Below are 11,600 nucleotides of genomic sequence, written 5' to 3'. Positions count from 1 at the left end.
CCAAGCAGGACCATGCTGAGCCTGATCCTACAACCATGAGATCCTGACCTGAGCCAAAATCAAGAGTCAGATGCTTAACTGACTGAGTCACCCAGGCACCCCAGGATTTCGTTCCTTTTTTTTTTTAAATTTTGTTTAATGTTTATTTTATTTTTGAGAGAGAGAGCGAGCAAGCACGAGTGGGGGAGGGACAGAGGATGAGGGAGACACAGAATCTGAAGCAGACTCCAGGCTCTGAGCTTTCAGCTCGAACTCCTGAACCATGAGATCGTGACCCGAGCCAAATTTGACATTTAACCGACTGAACCACCCAGGTGCCCCAGAATTTCCTTCCTTTTTAAGGCTGAATAATATTCCATTGCATGCATACACCACATTTTTTTAATCCATTCATCCATAGGTGAACATTTGGGTTGCTTCTACTTTTTGGCTATTGTGAATAATGCTGCTATGAACATGAATATACGAATATCTCAAGAGCAGACTCCTTTTTTTGGATAACATACCTGTCTATTAAAAATACCCCTTTTGCTATGGAAGGCTTCAAATATGTGAAAAAGTTGAGAGAATAGTATAACTTCAGAACATCTGTCACTCAGCTTCTACAGTTATCAACTCATAACTTGTTGTCATATTTCACCTTTATCTCTACTTCCAATACCTGCTCTGGATTATTTTCAGGTAAAACCCACACATCATATAATTTCATCTGTTAATATTTCAGAATATATCTGTAAAAAGAATAAGAACTATTTTTATTTTATTTTATTTTTTAATGTTTATTTATTATTGAGAGACAGAGAGACAGAGCATGAGCACAGGAGGGGCAGAGAGAGGGAGACAGAATCTGAAGCAGGGTCCAGGCTCTGAGCTGTCAGCACAGAGCCCGATGTGGGGCTCGAACCCATGAACTGTGAGATCATGACCTGAGCCAAAGTCGGATGCCCAACCGGCTGAGACACCCAGGTGCCCCGAAAAAGAACTATTTTTAAAGGTAAAGATAATATCGCTTTCACACCAAAAAAATTAACAATAAATCCTCATTACCAATAAACCAGTTATTTCCACATTATGCCAATTATTTTTTTTTTTTAAGTTCACACATTGATTTGCTTGAATTGGAATCCAAATAAAGTCCACACTTTGTGATTGGTTCATGTGTCTCTTAAGTCTCCTTTTATCCATTTGTTGCCCCTCTCTTTTCCTTGAAATTTTCTTTAAGAAATTGTTTTTAAGTTATTGGTAGTATTATGAAGAGTTTTGCAAGCTTTAGATTTGGCTAATTGTGTCCTTGTGGCTCATTTGACATTGTCTTTTGTCTCCTGAATTTCTTATAAATTGGTAGTTGGATTCAGATGCTGGATCAGATTTAGAATCAAATTTTTATTTTTTATTTTTTATTTTATTATTATTATTTTTTTATTTTTGGTCTAAACTAATTTGTGGATGGGGTTGTATTTTCCATTTGGCAGTACTTGATGTGTGATTGTCTCTTTTTTACGATTACCGAGTACGCCCATCAATTCATTCAATGTTGCAAAATGAAGATGATCTAATTCTATTTTTCTTTCTTCATTATTAACTAGTATACAAAGGAAGGTCCCTTCAAACTAGTATACAAAGTAATTCCATACAAAGTAATGTCCTTTCATTCATTATTTTGTTTTCCTGAGATACAATTTTTACAGAAAAGGAAGACTAAATGCTTGATTATTTTCCTTTGCTTACAGTTTTCTAAGCAATGAGCTGGCTCCCTAGGATCCTCCAAAAGTAACTAATAAGAGTTTCTTTCTTTTAGTATAATTTTGAACTCAGTGATTTAAAATACTTGATGTGTTTGAATTTATCGCGATTGGTTCCTGACACCTTTTGGTGTGACCCCAAGAGTCACTGACAGATTCTGAATTGTCTGTTATGACAAGATATTCCAGGCACATTTTGTGCTTTGCAATTCCAGGCCTGGAGTCAGCCACTCCTCCAAAGACCCTTGGCTCCTTTATTAGGAAATTGTATTTAGAGACCACAATCTGGCTATTGTCACTGAATTGGTTTTTAGTGGAAAGAGCTGGCAAATATGCTTTCCATTTTAAAGATAAAATATATTCTAGGTCCATACTGATACTTGCAATTCAATTTCAGGACTATAGTGTTTTTACTTAATTTCATGAATCTTGTATCTGTGTTTCCTTTTACTTAATGCCAAAAATAATTGGTCTTCAATTCTATCAGTATAATTTCTTCACCTTTTTTTCTTGTTACTCCATAATATATATACAACAGTCTCAGTATAGGAGCACCAACACTATCACCAATAATAAAAATTCTGAGAACAATTTAAGATTATTTTTCTGCAGTTATTTTTCTCATTAGGGTATATTCCACTAGGGATGTGTACGATAGAATTACTAGGTTTAAAACTGCTTGGAAAATTTCTTCTTTAAATGTTTATTTATTTGATAGAGAGAATAAACTTGAGAGAGCGAGAGCAAGAGATACATACAGAATGTGAGCAGGTGAGGGGCAGAGAGAGAGGGAGACACAGAATCTGAAGCAGGCTTCAGGCTCCAAGCTGTTGGCACAGAGCCCTATGTGGGGCTCGAACTCACAAACTGTGAGATCATGACCTAAGCCGAAGTCAGACGCTTCACCAACTGAGCCACCCAGGCACCCCAAGAAAATCTTTTCTTCATGTGCTTATGCCACCAATTAGAATCACAGTGAAATTCCATTGTTTTATTTTACTTTTATTTATGGGTATTTTTAAAACTTTATTTCATAATCGTGTAAAATACTTATGTGGTCCAAAAATGAAATCAAAGCAAGATACATTTTGAAAAGTTTAGCTTTTCTCACTACTTGTTCCTCAGGAAGTCCTTATAGGTATTTATTTTAGTCCATTCTTTATTTTAAATCTAGTACTTATTTATTTCATATATTGAATATATTCCATTTTTACCAATAAAAAGATACAATATTTAAAACTCAAGTATAAAATATTTGGTATTTATATCTTTAGTAATCAGATTACTGAGTTGTAGGAGATGATTCTAATGGTAGACATGTAACAAAGGAGAGACACTCAATACAGCTGTGAAAGAATGAGAGAGAGAGAGAGAGAGAAAACAGAAGGACATGAAATTGGTGGAATAAAATGAGAGGATGCTGGCTTAGATCAGACTTGGATTTTATAGGAACATGGAGTTGATGTGTTGCGAATAGGCTGGAGGGGAGATGGTGAATGCAAGGAGACCGGTTAGGATGTTAGTGAGCTAGTCAGAGAAGATGGTGACTTGTACTAGGGTGTTGATAAGTGAAGGATGAGATGTGGTGAGATGCTGGATATATTTTGAATATAGGTCTTCTGGGGAGTGAATTCAAGTTATAGTAAGAAGGACCCAGGACCATTTGTAGGTGGGGAGGAAGAAGAATGGGAAACAAAATGAGTGATTTCATGAAAACCTCTCTAAGACATTCTAACTGAAGCAAACTTGATTTGAGACCCCTCCGACTGGGACACTGAGAAGGGTCCATGTGACATGGTATCTAGTGCCTGTCTGCCTGGCGATGGCAGAGTCTGGTGGGAGATGTGGTGATAGAAAGGCAGGCCAGAACAGAGTGACAGAAAAAACATGTGTGAGCACTTTAGGCCATGCCAGAGACTCCCAATGGCATTGGGCCTGTAGGGGGACACACTTTGTGTTCTGTCAAGGTAGGCATGAGAGTCAGTGAAGTTCAGACCGGTGCCATGAATGGGACTCCACTTGAGTGTGCAGGTGGTGAAAGAATTATGGTTGTAGACTGAACCTACCCGGGCTTCAGGAAAGTCATTGGCTCTGCTCCCCCAGTCACTGTAAGAAGTTAGGTCTGTCAGTGCTGAATCAGATTGCCATTGAGTGGATTCATAACTACTTAAAAAAATGGCTCAATGGGTAGATATGGTCAGTCTTCTGGAGCATGTCATGTCTGTGTGGTAGAGATGCCACAACAAGAGAACCAGGAAAGTGACAAGCGATGGACAGTGAGCACTGCCACTTGCAAACACGGGTGGCCTACCGCACCATCTCCACCGGTGTGCACGTGGGTGCTGCTATGTTCATATGAAGGTTGGTGTGAAAACAGTGACACCTACGCCCTTTCTATTCTCCCATGCTCTGGAATGCCAGCATACAGAGGTTTTGCCAAGTGTTCTGGTCCTTAAAGTAGAGACTAATAGCAATGCTTAACCCAAGTGGACATCTAACAAGTTCTCATCAGCCTGTGCTTGAATTATTCAGTTAAATGTGTATCGAATGTTTATTAGATGCCAGACACTGGGCTAGGCTCTGAGAATACAGAAATAAATAAAACATGCCTGTGTCCTTTTGGAGTTAATAGTTCAGCAACAGGAGTCCGGCACAGAAAATCACTATTTCTGTACAATGCGGTACATCTATGGTGAGTCATGTATAAGCTGCTTTTGGGGATGTGGAGGTGGGACCTCAACCCAGCTCAGGGTTAAGGAGAAGCTTCCTAAAGTAGGTGATGCCTAGACTGTGCTGGAGGCTGGCAGGGGTAGGAAGCAGCTCAGTGGAGGGACAGCAGTACAGAGACAGGTTTCCGAGGGAAGAAGAGGATGAGCACAAGAATGATGTGCAGACAGTCCTCATAGTGCCCGGCAGGAAGTGGGCGAGGTGGAGGCCAGACACATCCACAGAGGTCCTCCCTCGAAAGCCTTAAATGCCATCCTAATGAGCTTGGACTTATTCTGGGGCTCCCAATAAGCCACTTACTTAAAGGCTTTTAGGGCAGGGGTATTAGGAATGAAGGGCACATGGTGGATCTAAGAAGGAGCTATTTGGTGTAATTTTGTGACCAGAAACAAAACAAAACATTTCTTTATATAAAATTCAAACATTACCAAAATACATAATGTGGAAAAGTGAAATTTCAACTCCCCACATCATTGATGGTTTGGCTCTCATTCCTCCAATTTGTTAAATTCTGAAGATGACTTGTTCTTGATGGCAGGAGGGGGGTGAAAATCAGATAACAACATGATACATTTTTGCAACTAGCTTTTTTTCATTTTCAATGTATTTTGGGCACATTTGCATTTTCCCATAGATCTGCCTTATTTTTTTTTAGATCTACCTTAAAGAAGCAGTATATATTCTACAGCATGAATGAAACATTTTTTAAAAACTATTTTTTGATGAATATTTGGATTCTTCCCAACTTTTCTTCCTTTTAAAAATCTTTTCCTAGGGGTGCCAGGCTGGCTCAGTCAGTTGGGCTCCAACTTCGGCTCAGGTCATGTCTCACAGTTCGTGAGTTTGAGTCCCATGTTTTGGGCTCTGTGCTGACAGCTTTAGAGCCTGGAGCCTGCTTCAGATTCTGTGTCTCCCTCTCTCTCTGCCTCTCCCCCTGCTCATGCTCTTATCTCTCTCTCAAAAATAAATAAAAATTAAAAAAATAAAAATCTTTTCCTAAATCAAAGCAATGCATGTAACTAGTTTAAGAAAACAACACCGTGGGCTTCTGATGAAAAACAGGAGTGTTCTGTCTTATCTCTCCCCATTCCTGTCCCCTCTCCTCTTGGGCAACGCCTATCAACTCTTCTCATTGTTTTCTTTAAGTGCTGTTTCTTGATTTTTCAATTTTAGATGTTATTTATTCATATTCTAAAATGGAAGATAAGAAATAGGCTCTCTTAGACTCCCCACACCAACACATATACAAAACACTTTCCTTTATCTCATATTGCCAGTGTAGTTACAAACATATTTTTTTTTAATTTTTTTTAACTTTTTTTAATTTTATTTTTCAGACAGAGAGAGACACAGCATGAACAGGGGAGGGGCAGAGAGAGAGGGAAACACAGAATTGGAAGCAGGCTCCAGGCTCTGAGCCATCAGCCCAGAGCCCGACGCGGGGCTCGAACCCGCGGACCATGAGATCGTGACCTGAGCCGAAGTCGGACGCTTAACCGACTGAGCCACCCAGGCGCCCCACAAACATATTTTAAATTAAATCAATATTCAGTGTTGACAATATTATGATTATGAAATTATTTCTCAGAGTTGAGCCAGTTAGGTTTGAGTGATTACATTTCCTTCTATATATAGATCTAGATCTATATCTATATGGATATATATATATATATATATATGCATATATATGCATATATATGCATATATATACACACACACATTCTTGTTTCTGTGAAGCAGTTGATAATTCATCCCAAAACCTTTGCCAAACTGCTATAACACCCCTCAGTGTGTTCCAACACATCACATGTTCTAGAAGTTTTTCTTTCTTTTTTGGAGGCATCCCTCCAAGGGTCCTCCGTCATCCTGCTTCCCCTCGGATGGGTTCTTCCCTGGGCTGTTGAACAGCCGTTGCCTGGAACTGCTCATCTCCACCATCCTGGGAATTCCCTTTGCCCCTCCTGCTTTGGGACCCCTGTGTCCTAGTTACCATATCTCCCTTTATTTGGTTTCTTCCCTTGTTTTGGTGCAGTGCATCCTCCAATAGATTCCTAAGAAACTCAAGGAATTTCATGAAATATTTAGGAGGCAGAATTCATAAACTTAGTGGTCGGCTGGATGTAGAGTGATGAGAGAGAGGAAGGAATAAGAAACGATCCCCAAGCTCATGTATGAAGTGTCTAAATGGCTAATTGCAGAAGAATGGGGCTGGGTTTGAAGGTGGAATGAAGACACGAGTTACCTGAGACATCTGGCGCAGCAGCTAGCAAATATCCATGTGAATTTCAGGAAAGATGTTAGAGATAGAGATCATGAATGTGTACATGTCCATCTGGATATTGTTGTTAAACTAGGTGAGTAAATGAGACTGGTTGGGAAAAGGATGGAGAGTGAGGGTAAGAGCAAGCCAAGCATAAAGACCAGTTACACATGAATGTTTAAAGGGTAAGCCAGGCAATGAGCCCACAATGAAGGCTGAGGAGAAACCATAAGGCAGCAGGAAAACCAGGAGGAATTAAAGCCAATGGGCAGTAGACAACAGATTATAGGAACGTACAATGTATAACAGAGAATTTGAAGGAGGAGTGGGTCTATTAAGATAATGGTAAAATGGCAAAAAGATAAAAATAAAAATGTGTACTGCAACATTATTTATAGTAGCAACAACTGGAAACGAACTTTACCATTCATCTCTGGGGAACATGTTATATAAATAATGGTACATGCACTCACTGGAGAATTATGCCCCTATCAAGAATTACACAGATTTATGCTTACTGACATTTATACTTACTGTTCAGGAAAAGCAATGCAAGTCACTGAAAAACGAGTATTATATGTTCCAATTTATGTAAATCTCTATACACATAGCCATCTGCTTGTGCATGTAGGCATAGACTAGAGAGATGTTCGGGAGAATGTTCACCAAAATGTTAATGGTGATTATCTCTGGAAGAGGAGACTGGGGTAAGTTTTATTTTCTTCTTTGCATTTAAAGTATTGCTTAAATTTGTTACAATAATTATGTAATAAAAAAAAAAACCTGCAAATGTAGGGACAGAGAGTACATAGGGAATCTTTGTACTTTCTGCTCAGTTTTGCTAGTACCCTAAATCTGCTTTAAAAAATAAAGTCTAATAAAATTTTTTAAACAATAAAGTTGTTACTAAAAGGTAAAAAGTTAATGATGTTAACCACTCCAGAGAGACTGAGTAGTTTAATACTGTGAAGGAGGAACAGAAAGTACATTAGAATAATCTGAGGAGTGAATGGGGCTCGAAGATAATGAAATGCCAAAGATCTTTCTAGAAGCTTGAATGAGATGGGAGGGCAAGAGATAGAGCGATAGACAGACAATAACTTCCTTCTTCCTCCATCTTCCCCACTCCCCTCCTTTAGTTCATTCTGAACACTGTTGCCAGGTAAATTCCCCAGAAACCACGTTATCTTGTCACTCCCATACCGGACTTCAGTGACTCCCGCCCCATGAAGCTGAAATGGCCTGGTTGCCTTTCCGAGGCCTCTATAACCTGAATTCAATCACCATCCCCATATTAACCAGCTTTTTCACTCACACCAATTTTTTTTTTTTTTAAGTCTTAAATGTATGCTTACTGAACATATACTCTATAGGTCAGGTACTCTTAAAATCACTCTTTAAAATTGTGCATCATTGAATACACCAGGACAAAGTCATTATGGTCCCTGCCATCATTGTAGTTATAAACCAATGAGGAGGTCAGACTTCTATACAGCTAATGGTAGCCCAGAGTAATAGGGCTGTAACTGATTTATGTGCAGCTATGCAGCCCACAGAGCAAGGGGCTACTGATGCCCGAATCAGCACCTGCTGTTGCTTCTGTGGTCCACCTCATCACTCCTTAATCTTTGTAAATGCCTACATCCTCCTAACATTTCATATCATAGATCAAGTCTAGCCTTGACATCTTTCTTCTTATGACTTGCATGGCACTTTGTTATAAAGATCCCTTTATCTTTTGGCCTTACAGTATCTCCTATTCTTAGTTAACTCTGTGTGTGGATGAACAACTTCTTCACAGTGACCGTGAGCTTTGAAAGCTGTCACAATATCTAGCACACGCAGCAAGTGCAAAATATGAAAATTACCCGGAGGCTTCTCACCCAAGATCCTTAACATTTAGAAAGAAAATAAAATTAATTTTGAAGGTGGTTTATTTGAAGGCATCCTAATACAATCTGTAGGTAACACCAATTCTGAGGGCTAGAAGAAGAGAGGGTAACAGGATGGGGTGGTTACTAGGGCTTCAGAAGGATGGACTTTATAGTAATGAAAAAACTAGAGAAAAAAAATGGGTGCAGTCAGAACCCAATTGAGATGGCATACACAATAAATAAATCCAAACTCAATTATTATGCGTGGCAGAGAATAAAGGTTCAATTATTATTCAAGACTATAAAAGCACAAGTATGGTCTAAGTATGAGGTGCATTATGAATCTGTGGTTAAAGAGACAATTGCAATAATGAATATGTAAACCGAAATATGACCTTGCCAAAGCTGGGAAGGCATCATTATACTGCCTTTATGAAGATATCACATCTAAGTTTTCTCTTAATATTTAAAAAGGAATATGCAAACATCACGGAGCCCTATCTCCCAAATTTTATTCCACTGCACATTAGGTCAGCAGCATATTATTAATGGGTGTTCCATTTTTAACATGGTCTAATGAAACTGGGAAATGTTGTTACAGAAGACCTGAAATCTTTTGATTAAAATGATGTGAAGCACCTATGAATAGAGTTTAAAAGAGAAGAGATTTTTGTAAGGAGTAAAATAAAACTGAGGAGAGAACAAGTGGCTGTAAGTAAAAGGAGGGTTATTGTAAGTTGGGTACATCACAGCTGCTTTATCTCCATAAAGTCAGAAATTGACATGGTGCAGCTAGAGAGAGTTGGGTTAGCAATGGACTGGTTAGTGAGGTGTGAGAGAATATTAAATTATTATTGCAAGAGAACCTATCATCTTCAACTTTGGGCACATGATAGGAAAGGCCAAAAACCATTTAAGGGTGATTTATAGATCTTGCTGCCTGGAGATGCCAGGGAAATGACCCTCTGAATATCTTTTGCACTCTAGAATTCCATGAATCTAGCACTGTGGACCCTAGAATGAGGGGTATTACTGTAAGAAGATCTGGCCCCAGCTCCTCCTCTGCCACCAACCTACTGAGCCATTTATAAGATGATGATCATGATGTCTCCTACTATCTGACAGGAATTTCCTCAAGATTAATTTCATAATGCTTGTAAGGCACTTTCACTTGCAAGGAGAAACACGCTGAAAATATTTCCACTAATTAGCTGAATCAAAAGAAATTGCTGGTATTTGACCATATATAGTCTATAAAAAATGGCAATTTCATATGGTTTAACTAAACACAATTCCTCATACATCAAGCCTCTTATGTGGCAGGCAGGGGCTGGTTCTAGGGACATAAAGATGACTGAGACATTGTCCCTGCCCTCAGGGAGCTCTCAGACCAGTGAATTGAAAAACTGCAATGCAGGGAAACAAGTGCTACAGTGGAGGTATTACAAGATGCTGTGGCTAAAAGAGAGGGAATCAGCAATTCTGCTGGACCAGGAGGGGAAGCCCAGCAAGAGCCGAGCAAGGGGTGGCTTTGTAGAGGATGTGACATTAATTTAGGCTGGACCTTGAAGGTTAAGGAATTCATCAAGTGGGGAGGACCATTCTAGGCTGGGGAAATAGCTGTATAAAAACAAAGAGGTGTGAAAAAGACTTTCTGGAGAAAAAAAATTATTTAAATATTAAATAATAATATAAGGAGACATTAATCAAATCCTCTGTAACTCATTCCTATTGCAATGTCCTCTTATTGAATATTAATTAGTATTTATCCTATTTTGCTCTTGTTTAATGGGCATTTTGCATATTTATCAGATGGCTACAAGCACAGGATGCCTTTCAACAGAAAACAAGATGAAGCTGGACAGGTTAGCTGGAGCCCCGTGTACTGCAACGAGAAGAGGCTTCATGCTGTGGGTGTTGAAGAGGCACTAGAGAATTTCAGGTAGGGTACTGACATGATCAGCTTTGGGAAAAGAAAGACCACTGTGGTGGTTTCATGGGGAAGAGATGAAAAGCAGGGGCTAGCAGAAGCCAGGACGGTAGTTGGGGAGCCATACAGAGGAAAGGATCTTAGAAAGCCACAACATTTAAGGGATGAGGGCAGTTTGGGAAGCAGAAGGAGAACTGAAGAAGGTGAGTTACCAAAGTCAAGGAATTTAAAAAAGTGAAATAAGTTTAATGAGATAAAAACTGAACACTAGCCCTCAGGTCTAGAAAGTGGTCATTGTTTATCTTAGCAAAAGCAATTCAGTGGAGTGGACAGAAGCCACATCCCTGTGGATTAAACCTCAAATGGGAGGTAAGGATTCTTTGGACACAAATCTACTTTTAAAGAAGATTTACCGGAGGGGTGCCTGGGTGACCTAGTCAGTTAAGTGTCTAACTTCAGCTCAGGTCACGATCTCATAGTTCATGGGTTCAAGCCCCGCATTGGGCTCTGTGCTGAAAGCTCGGAGCCTGGAGCTTGCTTCAGGCTCTGTGTCTCCCTCTCTCTCTCTCTGCCTGTCCCCCACTCACATTCTGTCTCTCTCCTTCTCAAAAGTAAATAAACATTAAAAAAATTAAAAAAAAAGATTGACTGGAAAGGAAAGAAGAGCCTTATGAGAACTAGAAGGGGCTACAGAACTGAAGGAAAGGTTATGGTTGTTCTTTTGTTATTTTGGAAAGAGCAGGGAGTCTTGAGCAGGTATGAAGTTTAGGGTAAGAAACCAGGGGAAAAGGAGGGACAAGCTTGAGATCATAGAGAAGGAAGGAGGCAATAGTTTCAAACAGCCAGGAAGGTTCCTTCTGCCCTCCAGACCAAGGGGAGTTGGCGAGCATGGATGCAGATATGGATAAATTAGATAGTGAGACTGGGGGGCAGGGGGAGGGTTAGGAAGCAACATCTTTGACTTCTTGTTCTCTGTGCAGTGGAAGCAAATATTATCAGTGGAGAATAGATGGGTTGGGTTGAGGTTGGAATAGGGCACTTGACTGCATCATTGAGGGTGTGAGATG

Source organism: Panthera leo, chromosome A2, assembly GCF_018350215.1.
Source record: "Panthera leo isolate Ple1 chromosome A2, P.leo_Ple1_pat1.1, whole genome shotgun sequence".
NCBI classification, from domain to species: Eukaryota; Metazoa; Chordata; class Mammalia; order Carnivora; family Felidae; genus Panthera; species Panthera leo.
This window is presented reverse-complemented; position numbering follows the sequence as displayed.